Source organism: Coregonus clupeaformis, chromosome 33 (assembly GCF_020615455.1).
Source record: "Coregonus clupeaformis isolate EN_2021a chromosome 33, ASM2061545v1, whole genome shotgun sequence".
Lineage (NCBI taxonomy): Eukaryota > Metazoa > Chordata > Actinopteri > Salmoniformes > Salmonidae > Coregonus > Coregonus clupeaformis.
In genome coordinates, this window is record NC_059224.1 from 25,123,864 (window position 1) to 25,141,074 (window position 17,211).

The 17,211-nt window shown below is 46.2% G+C and overlaps 2 pseudogenes; both read right to left on the reverse strand.

The window, feature by feature from the left end:
- Nucleotides 1–10,219: 10,219 nt before the first annotated feature.
- Nucleotides 10,220–11,525, reverse strand: LOC121548714 (annotated as a pseudogene).
- LOC121548715 lies at nt 11,455–16,918 on the reverse strand (annotated as a pseudogene).
- Between the last annotated feature and the right edge of the window lie 293 nt (nt 16,919–17,211).

Sequence of the window (17,211 nt, forward strand, 5' to 3'; positions counted from 1 at the left end):
CAATCTTGGTGACTGATATACATTTATCCAGCTTGCGGCGCATCTCGTGAGCTGGGCTGTCAATCCTGCGATATTCTTCATAAACATTATTCAGTTCAGATAACTCTCTTTGAATAGTGCTGCTGTGTTCGTGTAGGATGTTGCTTGGATCTTGTTTTGTAACTGATTTCTTAGCCACCTTAGTTAAAACTTTCCAGCGTTCATAAATGCTGTCAAAACGAATTAGTAGTTCTTTTGTTTTTCTTTCTGAAATTCTTTTCCCTTTTCCGTTAATGTACGGGCTCTTCCACTCTGTCGAGGCTCTTCAGACTGTACTGCTTCTTGTACAACGCTAGACTCATCTGTCTGCTCTGTCTCTTCTACTGGCTCTGCGAGTGATCCTTTACACTGACTCTCTTTACTTCTATGTGACATATTAACTTATTTGAAAGTAACCTGTACACAAGACAGTTGTCTTAAATAAACAGTAGAGTTTACAACAAACATTTTACAAAAAGAAATACTCAAGAGAATAGAATATGCTAAGTTAAGTTATTGTCTTTGAAATTAACCCTTCAGAATAAAGGCAGGCATTATAAAGATTTTGAAATGTTGCAGAATCACTCAAAATAACAGCTTTCTTAAATGCACAAACATAAATCCTCTTCTTAAGTAAATCAATGACTTATATTCAATGAAATAAAGAATTATCAATATCGCTAAATCACTTACATTAATGTCTCTTAATATCTTGTTACACACTGTTATGTTACTTGGCTACACACAGCCCTTTGAAGTCCTTTATATTTTCCAATCCTTGTGTCACCTTTTCAGAACACAAACTTAAGTGTCTGACTTACGGACGTCTTCATGAAAAAAATGAATGAAGATGAACTTGTGTGAGTCCTTTAACACTGAACAGTGGCTTATCTGTGAGTCCGTCTTGACGAGCCGTCTTGCAGAGCAGGTCAGGAAACGATCACGCAGACTCGAGTTCGACTATCACTCCCTCCAGGAAATACACGACGCCGCTGTTCTGGTTACTGATGGATTAATTCTTCTACTAAATTCTCCACCGTCATCAATCCACCGTCAAACTGTTTAAATACATTTCAACACATGCACAAAAACACAAGTTGGCGTTCACATTACAGAAACCTTGCACGTAAATATGCGCGACAAATAATTAACATAATGAACACACCTCGCTGGCTGCACACAACTGAGAGGGAAATGGGTCCACTTAGAAACAAGAATACTTGTAAATAAACACGTCGTTAATTTAACTTATCTTTCAGAGTACTAAACTTTACCGCCGCTACTTTACCGCGATGTCTGGAACTTGTCACCACTAAAAGCGTCCCAACACAACATAGAATGTACAGATAGTTCCTATCACATAAATACAAGCAAAATCAATATTCAAAATACAAGTTGTACAAATAATAATGATATTGTAACGACCCTGTATTGTGTTCTGTGTTCATGGGTGTGTTATCGTTCTCATGGGTGCTAGCAGGGGTTAAATATGCCAGGACAGATGGAAAGGTTGGGGGGGTATGATGGGTAATCCCGCGGGGTTTTGGAATGCTTAAATAGGGGTTACGGTCTCATCTCTCTCTCTTCTGTTCGGGACCCTTGATTTGACATGTTATATTTGTGTATGTTCGAGGTTTAGCGGCGTGGGATGTGGCCTGAACAATAGCCCATTCAGGAATAAACCTGTGTTCTGCCTGTACACCTGGTGCCCGTCTCTCTTTTACTTTATGACCCAGCTGGGTCATTACATTGGTGTCAGAAGTGCTTTCGAACGACGGGATAGATCGAGATTAGGCGAGTTAGCTGTTTCAGTATAGGCCGTGGTTAGCTTTAGCGTGACTCGCATCTACGGTCATGATGATCGGGGCGAGGCGGAAAGTTAAGGAAGAGTCGGACAAAGTGTCCGTTGTGGGCTCGGGTGTACCCGGTCGGGAGGGTCAGGCGATGACGGCTGTAGAAGAGCTGGAGAGCCACATGGCGGAAGTTAAATTGTCAGTCAGCAAGATGGCAGAACGGGCGGGTTTTCCTTCAAACCGCTCGACCAGAACAGACGTCACGGCGATGGAGATATCGACGTCACCGCGTGCGGAAATGGCTGGGCCTCCTTATGTAAACAGAGATGGCAGCGCCCTATTGCCATTAGCCACGGTAGCGGCTAAACTTCCAAAGTTCAATGGACAAGGTAAATGGGAAGTTTTTTTCACTCAATTCGAGTTGTTGGCTAGAGCCGGGAGGTGGTCTGACGAGACGAAAGGGTTACAGCTTGCCCTGAGCCTGGCAGAGGAGGCGTCGGAATGCCTGCTAACGCTAGCCCCGGACGAGAGGGGCGACTACGGTGCGCTAGTGGAGGCATTGGGGGGCCGTTCGGCAGCGATGCACAGCCCAACATGCTGCGGATTGAACTGAATAACAAAAAGAGACTTCAGGGGGAATCATTAAAGGCGTTGGCAAGTGATATTCTGAGCCTGACCAGGCGGGCTTATGCAACTATGCCGATTGGGGTGCAAGACGAGCTGGCACGGGACAGTTTTATTAGAGCGCTCTCCCCCACCGAACTGGGTAAGCATGTTCAGATGTCGGACCCAGCATCTCTGCGGGCTGCAGTGGAGATAGCCAGGAAGAGGGAGCTGATCTGGGGTGAGGGAGTGAGAGTGGAGGTTGCCAGTCAACCAGAGGTGAGAGCAGCGGCGGCCGGGGTGCCGGGGGTCACCAAACCAGAGTGGGTCGACGAGTTGGGCGGGTTAGTCAAGACCGCTCGCTTGTCATTGAGAGGGGCTCCAGACAACATCGCAGTGTCAGCTCAACTTCCATTGTCTGCTGGGGTTGTGGCCAGCCTGGCCACATTCAGCGGGAGTGTGGCAGATTCTCCAGTCAACAGGGAAACGACAGCGGGTTCTCGCGCAGGGGGCAGCGCGGGCCCACCCCTCCGCCCCCCGAACCCACAGTAAGCAGAAGAGGTACCCAGCAGCGCAGGCAAGAGGGTGGGGACCTGCTTCCCCAGGGTGTAGCTGCCACCGTGTTTCCTAGTCCGGTAGTTGTGGTGGGACGTACCACCATTGGGGACTTCTGCAATGTCATCGTCAAGGTAGAGGGGTGGAATGTTTGGCCCTGGTCGACACGGGCTCTACAGTAACCCTGGTGAGACCAGACATACTACCTGTTGGGGTGCGGGTGGAGCCGACCCTTGTCCAGCTACGGACTGTCACGGGGAGCTAGCCCCCATGTTAGGGAAGTGTCGGTTGTCTGTGACTGTGGGGGGAGAACTGTGGGGTGTCCGGTGTGGGTAGCAGCGGTACAGGACCCCTGTATACTGGGAATGGACTTTTTGAAAAACTGTGGGGCTCAGTTGGACTTAGCTTCGGGCACTTTGAGGCTGTCGGGGGGCCCACAGTGGGAATGTCGCCTTCGGGAGGGCCAGCAGGGGGCAGGGCTGTCCCTCCGTCTTCCTCCAAGCTTGCCGAAACTCCACTGGTCGTCCCGGCTGCTCCCTTGGTCGTTGTGCCATCCCAGCAGCTGTCTCCGGCGGCAACGACCTTCACTCCCCATAATGGTGCAAGCACAGGCATCCCAGTAGCCCAAAAACACACTGGCTCCTTCACCCCATCAGCCCGACGGGGGGAAGGAGGAAGTTATCGACGCCGTTGAGGCTGTGTGGCTGAAAAACTGTCAAGGTCTGGACGAGAGACAACAGAGACAGTTAAAGCAGCTGCTGTTTGACTTTAAAGATAGCTTCGCTTGGGGGGAAGATGAGGTAGGGCAAACGCACCTGGTTCAGCACGACATCGACACTGGGGACAACCAAACTTTAAAATTCGGCCCCGTCGCATTCCCCTTGCCAAGAGGGAAGCAGCAGCCACAGCTATTGCTGACATGTTGCGGGCTGATTTCATTGAGCCATCAGATAGCCCATGGTCCGCGCCGGTCGTCATGGTGCCTAAGAAAGGGGGTAAACTTAGGTTTTGTGCGGACTACAGGGGCCTAAATTCTGTCACCACTAAAGACTCTTACCCCATACCGAGGATCGATGAGTCGCTAGACCACGTCAGAGGGTCCTCGTGGTTCTCTTCCCTTGATCTGCGCAGTGGCTACTGGCAGGTGCCCCTCTCGCCTGGGGCACGTGAAAAAACGGCCTTCTCCACGGATAGGGGCCATTGGCAGTTCAAGGTGCTGTGCTTCGGGCTTTGTAATGCTCCTGCCACCTTTGAGAGGCTCATGGACAGAGTGCTGGCTGGGGTTCCGAGAGACGAGTGTGTCGTGTACCTAGACGACATATTGGTACACGGCACGTCGTTTGAGGGGGGCACTGGGGGCACTTAGGCGAGTGCTGGAGAGGATCTCGGGGCGGGGCTAAAATTACACCCGGAAAAGTGCCATTTCATGCAAAGGGAGTTGGCGTTCCTGGGTCATCAGCTGGGTGGTGAGGGTATCAGCACGATGCCAGACAAAGTGGAGGCTGTGAGGGGGGTGGCCAATTCCAAGGGGAAAAAAAGAGGTTAAGAGCTTCCTGGGTCTGGCATCCTACTATCGTAGGTTTGTGAAAGGGTTTGCGGGGATAGCAGCTCCTTTGAACCACCTTCTCAAGAAGGACACTGTTTTTCAGTGGACCGAAGAGCACCAGCGGGCGTTTGAGGCCCTCAAATGTGCCCTGGTGGAGGCCCCTGTCCTGTCCTCACCAGACCCGAACCGTCCGTTTATCCTGGACACCGACGCAAGCAATGAGGGCTTGGGGGCCGTGCTGGCTCAGCGTGGTTCTGACGGGGAGCACGTAGTAGCTTATTACAGCAGAACTTTTGATAAGGCTGAAAAACGCTACTGCGTGACAAGGAGGGAGCTTTTGGCTGTCGTGGCAGCAGTACGCCATTTCAAGTACTACCTGGGGGGCCTGCCGTTTGTGGTGCGGACGGATCACTCCGCCCTGCAGTGGCTTCTCTCCTTCAAGGAGCCAGAGGGTCAGATCGCCCGCTGGTTGGAGGAGCTGCAACCCTACGACTTCCAGGTGGAGCACAGGGCCGGCCTTCGCCACAGCAATGCAGACGCCTTGTCCCGCCGCCCGTGTGCTGAGGACGGCTGTGGGTACTGCGCCAAACGGGTGGAGCGAGAGAGGGAACTGTGCATGGAGGAGGGAGTCACCGCCACGGTGAGTCAGCTGAGGGTGACAGAGTGCCGGGAGCTTGAGGCTGTGGACGTCGGGGAGTGGAGGCGTCGCCAGGAGGAGGACGCAGAGCTGCGTCCTGTGCTGGGGTGGGTGGAAGAGAGAAGACGACCGCCATGGGGGGAAGTAGCCCCTCTATCACCAGTCACCAAAGGACTCTGGGCTAAATTCTCAGTCCTTAGAGTGGCTGAGGGAGTGCTCCAGAGGGGGTGGAAAAAGCCAGCTACTGGAGAAATGACGTGGCAGGTAGTGGTTCCCAAAAGGCTGCAAGGGAGCGTGTTACAGCAGCTTCACGGGGGAGTAGGCGCAGGGCATTTTGGGGTCTCCAAAACGTTAAAGCGCGTACGTAAAGGCTTCTATTGGGCCAGGCACAGGAGGGATGTGGAGGACTTTTGCAGGCAGTGCGATGAGTGTGCTGCTAAGAAAGGACCCCCAGGTCAGTCACACGCCCTCCTACAACAATTCCCAGTAGGGGAGCCCATGGAGAGACTGGGGGTAGACATAGTTGGACCGTTTCCAACCACAGACAGCGGTAACAGGTGGATTCTAACTGCTATGGACTACTTCACCAAGTGGCCAGAGGCTTACGCTCTCCCAGACCAGGAGGCAGAAACAGTAGCTGATGCATTGGTAGGGGGAATAATCAGTCGGTTCGGGGTGCCACAGTCTATACACAGCGACCAGGGGAGAAACTTTGAGTCACGGGTGTTCTCAGAGTTGTGTAGACGGTTAGGCGCGGAGAAGACGCGCACTACTCCGCTTCACCCCCAGAGTGATGGGCTGGTGGAAAGATTTAACAGAACATTAGCACAACAGCTGGCTATCGTTACCTCAAAACACCAGAGAGATTGGGACACCCACTTACCGTTTATTCTTATGGCATGTAGGTCGGCTGTTCAAGAATCGACTGCGTGCTCCCCAGCGCTACTAATGTTAGGTCGTGAGTTGCGCACCCCAGCCGAACTGACGTTTGGCCACCCTCCTGATAACGACGACGGGGTTTTGCCTGGCCCGAACTATGTTCGTCGTCTGCAGAACCGGTTAGAAGCGGCTCACACCTTCGCAAGAGAGCAACTCGAGAACGCAGGAATGCGCCAAAAGCGCCACTATGACTCACGCGCTAGGGGGAGGCACTTTGGAGCGGGAGAACGCGTGTGGCTTCACAACCCCACGCGCAAGAAGGGGCGGTGCCCAAAGCTGGACAGTGCCTGGGTGGGGCCGTGCCTGGTGATAGAGAGAGTGGGGGAGGTGACGTACCGGGTGGAGGTTCCCCCACGGAGCAGGAAGGTGGTGGTCCACCGGGACCGATTGGCGCCCTACAGAGGGAGGAAAACGGTAGGGAATGGAAGTGAGGACTCTGATGTGAGCACACGGGGACAGTCTAGCGAGGAGACTCTAGTGCAAGCTGAGCCTGGGACGGGGGCTGCCTCTTCGGAGGGCGCTGGAAATGACATTGGGGCAGATGAGTGTTCTGGGGGTCCACCAGTGAGAGTCAAGGGGAGGCACAAGAGACTGATGCGACCTCCGGGTCGTTTTTAAGGATTTTGTTTTGTAACCCTAGGGGCTAGGGTTTAGAAAGGGGGGCTATGTAACGACCCTGTATTGTGTTCTGTGTTCATGGGTGTGTTATCGTTCTCATGGGTGCTAGCAGGGGTTAAATATGCCAGGACAGATGGAAAGGTTGGGGGGTATGATGGGTAATCCCGCGGGGGTTTTGGAATGCTTAAATAGGGGTTACGGTCTCATCTCTCTCTCTTCTGTTCGGGACCCTTGATTTGACATGTTATATTTGTGTATGTTCGAGGTTTAGCGGCGTGGGCTGTGGCCTGAACAATAGCCCATTCAGGAATAAACCTGTGTTCTGCCTGTACACCTGGTGCCCGTCTCTCTTTTACTTTATGACCCAGCTGGGTCATTACAAGCAAAATCAATATTCAAAATACAAGTTGTACAAATAATAATGATATTATGTAAAACCTATTAATAATGACATGAATAACATTAATAATGACATGAATAACATTTATGGCAGTTAAAGTATGTTCTGTTATTGTGAAGTGGAAACGTCTTAGGAGCAACAACGGCTCAGCCTCGAAGTGGAAGGCCACACAAGCTCACAGAACGGGACCGCCGGGTGCTAAAGCGCGTAGCGTGTAAAAATCAACTTTCCTCGGTTGCAACACTCACTACCAAGTACCAAACTGCCTCTGGAAGCAACATCAACACAAGAACTGTTCGTCGGGAGCTTCATGAAATAGGTTTTCATGGCCGAGCAGCCGCACACAAGTCTAAGATCACCATGCGCAATGCCAAGCATCGGCTGGAGTGGAGTAAAGCTACCCGCCATTAAACTCCGGAGCAGTGGAAACGTGTTCTCTGGAGTGATGGATCACGCTTCACCATCTGGCAGTCCAACGGACTAATCTGTGTTTGGCGGATGCCAGGAGAACGCTACCTGCCCCAATGCATAGTGCTAACTGTAAAGTTTTGGGGAGGAGGAATAATGGTCTGGGGCAGTTTTTCATGGTTTGGGCTAGGCCCCTTAGTTCCAGTGAACGGAAATCTTAACGCTACAGCATGCAATGACATTCTAGACAATTCTGTGCTTCCAACTTTGTGGCAACAGTTTGGGGAAGGCCCTTTCCTGTTTCAGCATGACAATGCCCCTGTGCACAAAGCAAGGTCCATACAGAAATGGTTTGTAGAGATCGGTGTGGAAGAACTTGACTGGCATGCACAGAACCCTGACCTCAACCCCATCGAACATCTTTGGGATGAATTGGAACGCTGACTGTGAGCCAGGCCTAATTGCCCAACATCAACGCCCGACCTCACTAATCCTCTTGTGGCTGAATGGAAGCAAGTCCCCACAGCAATGTTCTAACATCTAGTGGAAAGCCTTCCCAGAAGAGTGCGGTTATAGCAGCAAAGGGAGGACCAACTCCATATTAATGCCCATGATTTTGGAATGAGATGTTCAACGAGCAGGTGTCCACATACTTTTTGTCATGTAGTGTACATGGTACAAATTAAAACACTTGTCTCAGACGGTGTCACGGACGTTGAAGGACGGGTCAGACCAAGGAGCAGCGTGAAATGCATACATGTTTATTTAGTAAAATAAACACACGAACAAAAACAACAAAACGTGAAGTCCTCAGGCTAAACACAATACAAGCACATACTCAGAACAAGATCCCACAACTAATGATAACAAACAGGCTACTTAAGTATGGTCCCCAATCAGAGACAACGAGCGACAGCTGCCTCTGATTGGGAATCACACCCGGCCAATCATAGAAACACACTACTTAGAATGTGAACATATAAATAATAACATAGATCTCCACACCCTGACTCAACATACAAGAGTCCCATAAGTCAGGGCGTGACAGACGGTTAACTGAAGCACTCTGATGATCTTTGCCTGAGAAATTACATTGTAAGCGAGTGAGACACCTCCTCATATCTAAGAAAGAAGACCTTTAGTCTACTCTATATCATGAAGGGCTAGCCGCTAGTCTGTGTACTCTGTATTTTAGGCAGAGAATGATGTGGTCCTCTGTAGCTCAGCTGGTAGAGCACGGCGCTTGTAACGCCAAGGTAGTGGGTTCAATCCCCGGGACCACCCATACACAAAAATGTATGCACGCGTGACTGTAAGTTGCTTTGGATAAAAGCGTCTGCTAAATGGCATATTATTATTATTTATTATATTATTATGTGTGGTAACCTACAGGTAAGTACCAAAATAATGGAAACACTTGAGTAAATGAGGGATACAAAGTATATTGAAAGCAGGTTCTTCCACACAGGTGTGGTTCCTGAGTTAATTAAAGATGCATTATGCAGAAATTGCCCACACCATTTGCTTGTTGCTAAAATTCTAATAGTTTGCCTAATTTCAGTTTGTGGCAAAACAAGCAAGTATAGTAAAAATGTTTTCCACCCCATGAACAAAACACCAAATTATGGAATATCTTGTGGAAGAATGCTGTCGCATCTCTCCAATAGAGTTACAGACACTTGTAGAATCTATGCAGAGGTGCATTGAAGCTGTTCTGTCTCTTGATGGCCCCACGCCCTATTAAAACACTTTATGTTGGTGTTTCCTTTATTTTGACAGTTACCTGTATATTGCCATGAGTTGGGTTGATTTAACCTGGTATTTCATTGTGCACAGCACATTAAAATGAGTCTATGAAGCACAGCTGTACCCTGAAGTTCACCTTACATAGCTTATATAAACATCCTGGTATCACAAATTCACTTATTTTCATAAAGTTGGCTGCTCTTGCAATCTCATAGGAAGCGTCTACCAGGGGAGATAACTTGAATAATGTAGAAAGCATGCATACAGTGTAAAAGTTCACAGAAGTGTTCAAGTTTAGAAGATAAGTGTTGTTGAGAAGTGTTTTTTAATGAAAAGTAACAAAATTCTTACATTAATTATATTACAATATGTAAATGTAAAGTAGGAGAGCATCGCATTGTACACACTGCAAAACACACTAAACAGAAGGTCATATTTCACAGGACCAATATTGGTTAATACAGGTTGAGACTGCTACCTAGTGGTAAAAAATAAGCCATGGCAAAATACAGAGGACCCTCTCCATTTTGACTGTAATCAATATGGTAACAATGATTTATGTTGTACAGACAAAAAAAAAAGATGTAATATTTCCAAGTGCAGTTCACAATACAGTGAAATATGACTTACACTTAAGCATATAGGCTGTGTAAAAATGAGTCAACAACATTAAAGATTCACTCCAGGATCTTAAGCACAACAAATTAGTAACCACAGGAGGTTGGTGGCACCTTAATTGGGGAGAACGGGCTCGTGGTAATGTCTGGAGCGGAATTGGTGGAACGGTATCAAATACATGCCATTCCATTTACTCCGTTCTGGACATTATTATGAGCCATTCGCCCCTCAGCAGCCTCCTGTGTTTGTAACATATAGTAAGAATTGGAACTGCAACAAAAGAAATGAGCACCTCCTTCAAAACTACTGAAATTATACAAAAGTTGGAGAGTGCATCTTTAAGTTCCAACTGCTTGCATATTTACAAGTGGGATATCACCTTTGTTATCTTTGGCTATGTTCTTTTTGATCTTCCTGTGCTTAAGAATCTTGGACATGAGCTTCTCATAGAACCATTCTATGTCCTGTGTGTCCTCCGGCCACTTCTGGACAAAGGTCCTAATGGCTTCACATTTCATCAGTCTGTAATGGGGGACTTTCCCCACGATCACCATGAAAATCTCTGTGCTCCTCCAGCATCCTGCTCTGAGTCAGGCCTCCAGGCACCAGCCGTCCTTAAGGAACTCTTTAGACACGATACACACTGTCTTCCTGCTCCCCCATATGGCATCCCTGATGTTGGACAGGTGATCTTCACCTGGGATGACGTTTCTGGCCTCGAAGCAGCAGCTCTGCCAACTGAGAGTCCAGCCTCTTCAACAGGGCAGTTTCTACCCACTTGTAGTCGTTGTTGCTGAAGCATAAGTAAGCGTTGTACGGGGGCCCATCAGCAGGAGGATTCTTCCTAGGGCCCTCCAGGATCCTGGCGATCACCTTTTTGTAAACTTTGAAGAAGTATTCACGGAGACGGTCTAAAACGATCATTCCGACGATGATCAGGACGATGAGGGCTGAGCAGACGACGAAGAGCGAGAGCCTCAGCTCCTGAACCAGCCCCTCGTCATCCTCCTCACACGATATGACTGTGCTGTAATTCAACAGGCTGACGCCATGGAGATTTGAGGGAAAATCATAGCTGAATTCAACCACGCCAGGGTCTGGAAAAGTCACTTTAGTCCCGTTCAGCCATGTCAGAAAGTCCTCTAGGCCGCTGTCACAGTGGAATCGTTTCCTATACAGGTTGATCTAGCTGAGAGACTGGAACGCCGCTGGGTCAGGAGAGGCCAGGAAATTGTAAGAGAGGTCAAGTGTTTTGAGACTCTCTGGGAAAATGTCTGGTTGGAGGTATGTGAGAGAGTTGAAGTGGAGATCCATCTGGGAGAGCCTGCAGGGAGTTCAAGCTTAGATCCCGACTAAAAAGGTTGCCAAGATTTTCAAAAACATGCAAACACTCTCCCCGTGCCCATATCACCTGCAAGGCGATGTTCCTTAGCTCAAGCAGCTTTAGAGAGTTCACAGCTGGCACTGAAATATTATTGTTAAGGGTGCACCACTTTATGAAGTTGTTACCATACCAGAGAAGCTTAATGTGCATTAATTTAGCTAAAACAATGTATACATCCTCTAAATTAGTTTACCTGTTGTTTTGAATATTAAGTATGATCATACTATCAGCAAAGCCAGCGAGGCCCTTTAAGGATGTGATCTTATTATCAGCCAAACAAAGAAGTTGGATGTTTGGGAGTGGTGCAAGGTAACCATCTGTACCTAGAGTTTTCTGTAAGATCAAGTACTTGTAGGTGTGGAAGTCCTGTAAATGCCTGATATCCCAATGCACCAATATGATTGTAAGATAAATCTAGTTCTAAAATATTGGGTAGATTTTCAAATGTGTAAGAATAGATTTCCCCTATAAGATTGTGTGACAGGTTCAGCCGTTGTAGATTTTCAAGACCAAAAAACACACCCCTGTCAATCTTGTTCGTTTTATTTTGGGCTATTGTTATGTCCTGTACCTCTCTCAGTGGACTGAATACTGTTATTGCAAAGTAAATATAAAGCATTTGGACAAATCTAGAATCTTGACGGCACTATTCTTGAGGCCCTCAAATGTTTGCCTGTCTGGGTCTTTGACGTGGCTGAAACTAAATTATTTTCCCATGGTGCTGTGTTCCAGAATAAGATGGTGAATTTTGGTCCCTCGGATTGTATTGAAAAACTGTTTTGCCTTGTCCACATTGAATCCATTGGACGATAAGTCAAGTATCTCCATGGACATGTTCCGTAAGGGATTTCCGCATATTTTCCAGTCAAAGCCATACTGAGTCATGCTATTCAGTTGGATGCTGCTCAAGTCAAGGAGCCGAAATTGTTTGCCTTGAAAGCCAAGCAAATCTTCCTCACATATGCATGTCATCCTGTTTAGGGTAACATTTAGCTCTTGGAAATCTATCATGTTCACAAAGAACAGTGCAGGTTGGATTATTTTCATGTGGTTACCATACAGATCTAGCATTTCCAAGGAGACCAGGGGTCTGAGATAGTCGCCCTGTAATACAGTTTCAGTCAGGTCACAATTATATAAAGAGAGAGTTCTCAGGTTAGACAGTCCCACAAACCCATATTGTTCATTCTGTAAACGTGAGTTATGTCCTAAATAGAGCTTTACCAAGTTCGCCAGCCTTTGAAACGTGTTAGTTCTTATAATAAGCCCATTTACTCATTGCCAACTGAGGTCCAGTTCCTTTAACCCTTCAAGCCCAGAGAAGGATGTCTCATTGATCTCACTGATGTAGTTTACACTCATATACACAAAGGTAATGTATGGAGGCAGCAGAGAGACCGGATGTAGAGACTGTGGTGCAAGCTGCTATAGAGCCAAATAGTGGGGATCTTGGGGTGCATTTCACCACCTGCAGGTATACTCCAAAGATAGCCAGCAGTATAAGGTTCCTCATCATCCCCCCCTGACAGAAAGTAGAAAATAATGCAAATTATTAAAAGATCATTTAAATGATTGTTATGACATAACAGGGCTACAGTCCATAAATTCATTCGATGGATATATCAGTCTTGGAGTATCCGCTTCAGATGAGACATCCTTGGCTATAGGGAATTCACATTTAACTGTCTCTTTGCATTGAAAGATCCATAGTCCACTGGCTTTGACCCAACCTGATAATGAAAATCCTTTATTTGTGTGCTGAGTACACAGCCTTACTCTAGTCTGGTGTCACAAGGCTTACATAGGGATGTTTGTATTATATGAATGAATCACTTCTACCCCCAAGTGTGTAAACCAATGAGAGTGCCTCTGGCAATTTAATTATGGCCTCGTTTGATGTGGCTGAACAATTATCATGATACCTATTATGCGGCCAGTAAAATTGTTTTAAAGGGGCAATCTGGAATTCAAAAACTCTGACACTCTTCTGGCAAACAACTGAGGGATGGGGCTGGAGAAATGTAACCACTCTCAAATAGATGGTGCTATGGATGCAAGGACTGACCATCCATGACATCATAATTACAGTTTTAACCATGTTTTGAAGCTATAGTGTTTGTTTACAGTTAAATATTTTACAAACAATGGAGTAAAACAAGCTTCTATTTTGGGTTCTGATGGGGTAAGACAGAACTAAGCTCTTGAGTAATTTATAAAATACAGTATGTTCTTCAAGAATCAGAAAATGGATGTAGGTGTCACGGATCCCCCAGGTACTGTTGCATTCACCAGCTCCGGAGGTCTACGTCACCGGCCTTCTAGGTGTCACTGACCTGGATCATTACCACCAACCCCGGACTGTCTTGTCTCATTACGCACACCTGGTTCCCATTCCCCCTGATTAGTATGTGTATATATGTGCCTTCTGTTCTCCATTGTCCTTGTCGATTATTGTCCCATGTCCGTTGGTCTCGTGAGTACCTATGCGATGTTGTATCAGCGTTCGTGCTACGTGTTACTGTACATTGTATTACGGTTTACATATGTTGGAAATTGTTTAGTGGACTATGAGGTGGAACTGAGTTAATCATCAACATATAGTTAACATTCTTTGTGGCTAACTGAATTGGGTCATTTCACTGTGTGTGGGTAAAAGAGGGAAGCTGACCCAGGGTCAAATTGCTTGCTCTTACTTAGATCCATGGTTGTCTTATCATATCAAAGGTTGAAACTGGCTTGGGCCTTTTTTTTCTATCTTCAAACACAGTGAAAAGAGCTGGGGTTGAACGTAGTTTAAACTAAACATGAGTGTTCTTGCAAGATAAGGATTGATTGATTGTAGTAGTATGTGATTCTGAACTTAATGAAAGTCGAATTTAGCTGACCTCCGAGACAAAGGTAGTGGGCGGGGTGATAAAGAGCGGGAAACTGAAGAGGGAGGGATTGGAACCTAGGGTGGTGGAAAGGAGACTATATAGGTAGGAGGGAGAGAGAGGGGGCGACTCTGCAGATTGGCCTGGCTTTGTTGACATTATAATAAAGTCATTCTTAATCCCACAAACACTCTGGAAGGACTGATTTGTAATAAAGTATAGTGGTTATTTTCCACAACACATACCGTGTAATTGTGCACTTGTTATTACGGGTCTCGTCCCGTGTATTATTTAGAGGTTTACACCTCGCTCTTTTGTTTGGGTTTCATCCCTGTGATATGTGTTTGTTTTGGACTTTGTCCACGTCGTTTTTCATGACGTACCTTATGTTGGGTAGTGAAATAAAAAAAAAACGATTACGTATTCCTGTGCCTGTCTTCTATCATTATACAATGTGATAGTAAGCCTACCATTCCCAGTTTCCCCCTTTAAATGTACTTAATGAGGCTACAATTATTTGACATTTAATAAAGTTGTCATCTATAGAACTGAATACTTATGTAAATAAGGTATTTCTGTTTTTTATTTATAATACATTTGCATTTTTTTTTTTCGCTTTGTCATTATGGGATATTGTGTGTAGATTGATGTGGAATTTTTATTTATTTAAACAAAATGTGGAAAAAGTGAAGGGGTCTGAATACTTTCCGAATGCACTGTATATACAAACCCACACACGTTCACATACACTACATACGCACACACACAACACGCGCATACCGACACAACACAAATACACATTAATCACATATCCACACACACACACACACACTTTTGAACTCATCATTTTCTGCTGCTACTCAGTTTTTTATTTTACTCGTATTATCTATCCTGATGCCGTCACTTTACCCTGCCTTCATATACATACAGTGGGGGAAAAAAAGTATTTAGTCAGCCACCAATTGTGCAAGTTCTCCCACTTAAGATGAGAGAGGCCTGTAATTTTCATCATAGGTACACGTCAACTATGACAGACAAATTGAGAAAAAAAAATCACATTGTAGGATTTTTAATGAATACATTTGCAAATTATGGTGGAAAATAAGTATTTGGTCACCTACAAACAAGCAAGATTTCTGGCTCTCACAGACCTGTAACTTCTTCTTTAAGAGGCTCCTCTGTCCTCCACTCGTTACCTGTATTAATGGCACCTGTTTGAACTTGTTATCAGTATAAAAGACACCTGTCCACAACCTCAAACAGTCACACTCCAAACTCCACTATGGCTAAGACCAAAGAGCTGTCAAAGGACACCAGAAACAAAATTGTAGACCTGCACCAGGCTGGGAAGACTGAATCTGCAATAGGTAAGCAGCTTGGTTTGAAGAAATCAACTGTGGGAGCAATTATTAGGAAATGGAAGATATACAAGACCACTGATAATCTCCCTCGATCTGGGGCTCCACGCAAGATCTCACCCTGTGGGGTCAAAATGATCACAAGAATGGTGAGCAAAAATCCCAGAACCACACGGGGGGACCTAGTGAATGACCTGCAGAGAGCTGGGACCAAAGTAACAAAGCCTACCATCAGTAACACACTACACCGCCAGGGACTCAAAATCCTGCAGTGCGAGACGTGTCCCCCTGCTTAAGCCAGTACATGTCCAGGCCAGTCTGAAGTTTGCTAAAGTGCATTTGGATGATCCAGAAGAGGATTGGGAGAATGTCATATGGTCAGATGGAACCAAAATAGAACTTTTTGGTAAAAACCAAACTCGTCGTGTTTGGAGGACAAAGAATGCTGAGTTGCATCCAAAGAACACCATACCTACTGTGAAGCATGGGGGTGGAAACATCATGCTTTGGGGCTGTTTTTCTGCAAAGGGACCAGGACGACTGATCCGTGTAAAGGAAAGAATGAATGGGGCCATGTTTCGTGAGATTTTGAGTGAAAACCTCCTTCCACCAGCAAGGGCATTGAAGATGAAACGTGGCTGGGTCTTTCAGCATGACAATGATCCCAAACACACTGCCCGGGCAACGAAGGAGTGGCTTCGTAAGAAGCATTTCAAGGTCCTGGAGTGGCCTAGCCAGTCTCCAGATCTCAACCCCATAGAAAATCTTTGGAGGGAGTTGAAAGTCCGTGTTGCCCAGCGACAGCCCCAAAATGTCACTACTCTAGAGGAGATCTGCATGGAGGAATGGGCCAAAATACCAGCAACAGTGTATGAAAACCTTGTGAAGACTTACTGAAAACGTTTGACCTGTGTCATTGCCAACAAAGGGTATATAACAAAGTATTGAGAAACTTTTGTTATTGACCAAATACTTATTTTCCACCATAATTTGCAAATGAATTCATTAAAAATCCTACAATGTGATTTTCTGGATTTATTTTTCTCATTTTGTCTGTCATAGTTGACGTGTACCTATGATGAAAATTACAGGCCTCTCTCATCTTTTTAAGTGGGAGAACTTGCACAATTGGTGGCTGACTAAATACTTTTTTCCCCCACTGTATCTGCCTCCATTACCTCGTACCTCTGCACGTTGATCTGGTACTGGTACTCCCTGTATATAGCTCCATTCTTGTGTATTAAATTTTTTTCCTCGTGTTACTATTTTATTTTTTAACTTAGCATTGTTGGGAAGGGCTCTTAAGCAAACATTTCATGGTAAAGTCTACACCAGTTGTATTCTGCGCATGTGACAAATACAATTTGATTTGATTGCAATAATACTGGTTTTGGATTTCTCCCTGACCAAGATGGCTGCCATTTTGGCTCCATTATGGAACTTTGAGGGGTTTATGACATAGACCCTCTAGTAATATAAAGGGCTTGCAGTTGCGTCACAAATCACCTAGCAACCACACCAGGCGCCATGTTGGAAGACCAGAGTCAGTCTGGTGGAAGTCCTCCAATCGTCCACATGGTTGGCTGAATTTTGCTACCACTGGAAACTTCTGGAAGATTGCCTATTATTTCCCTTTTCTAAGGACCCGGAAAACGTAGGCAGTGGGAGAACCTATTCAAGTACACTACCGGTCAAAGGTTTTAGAACACCTACTC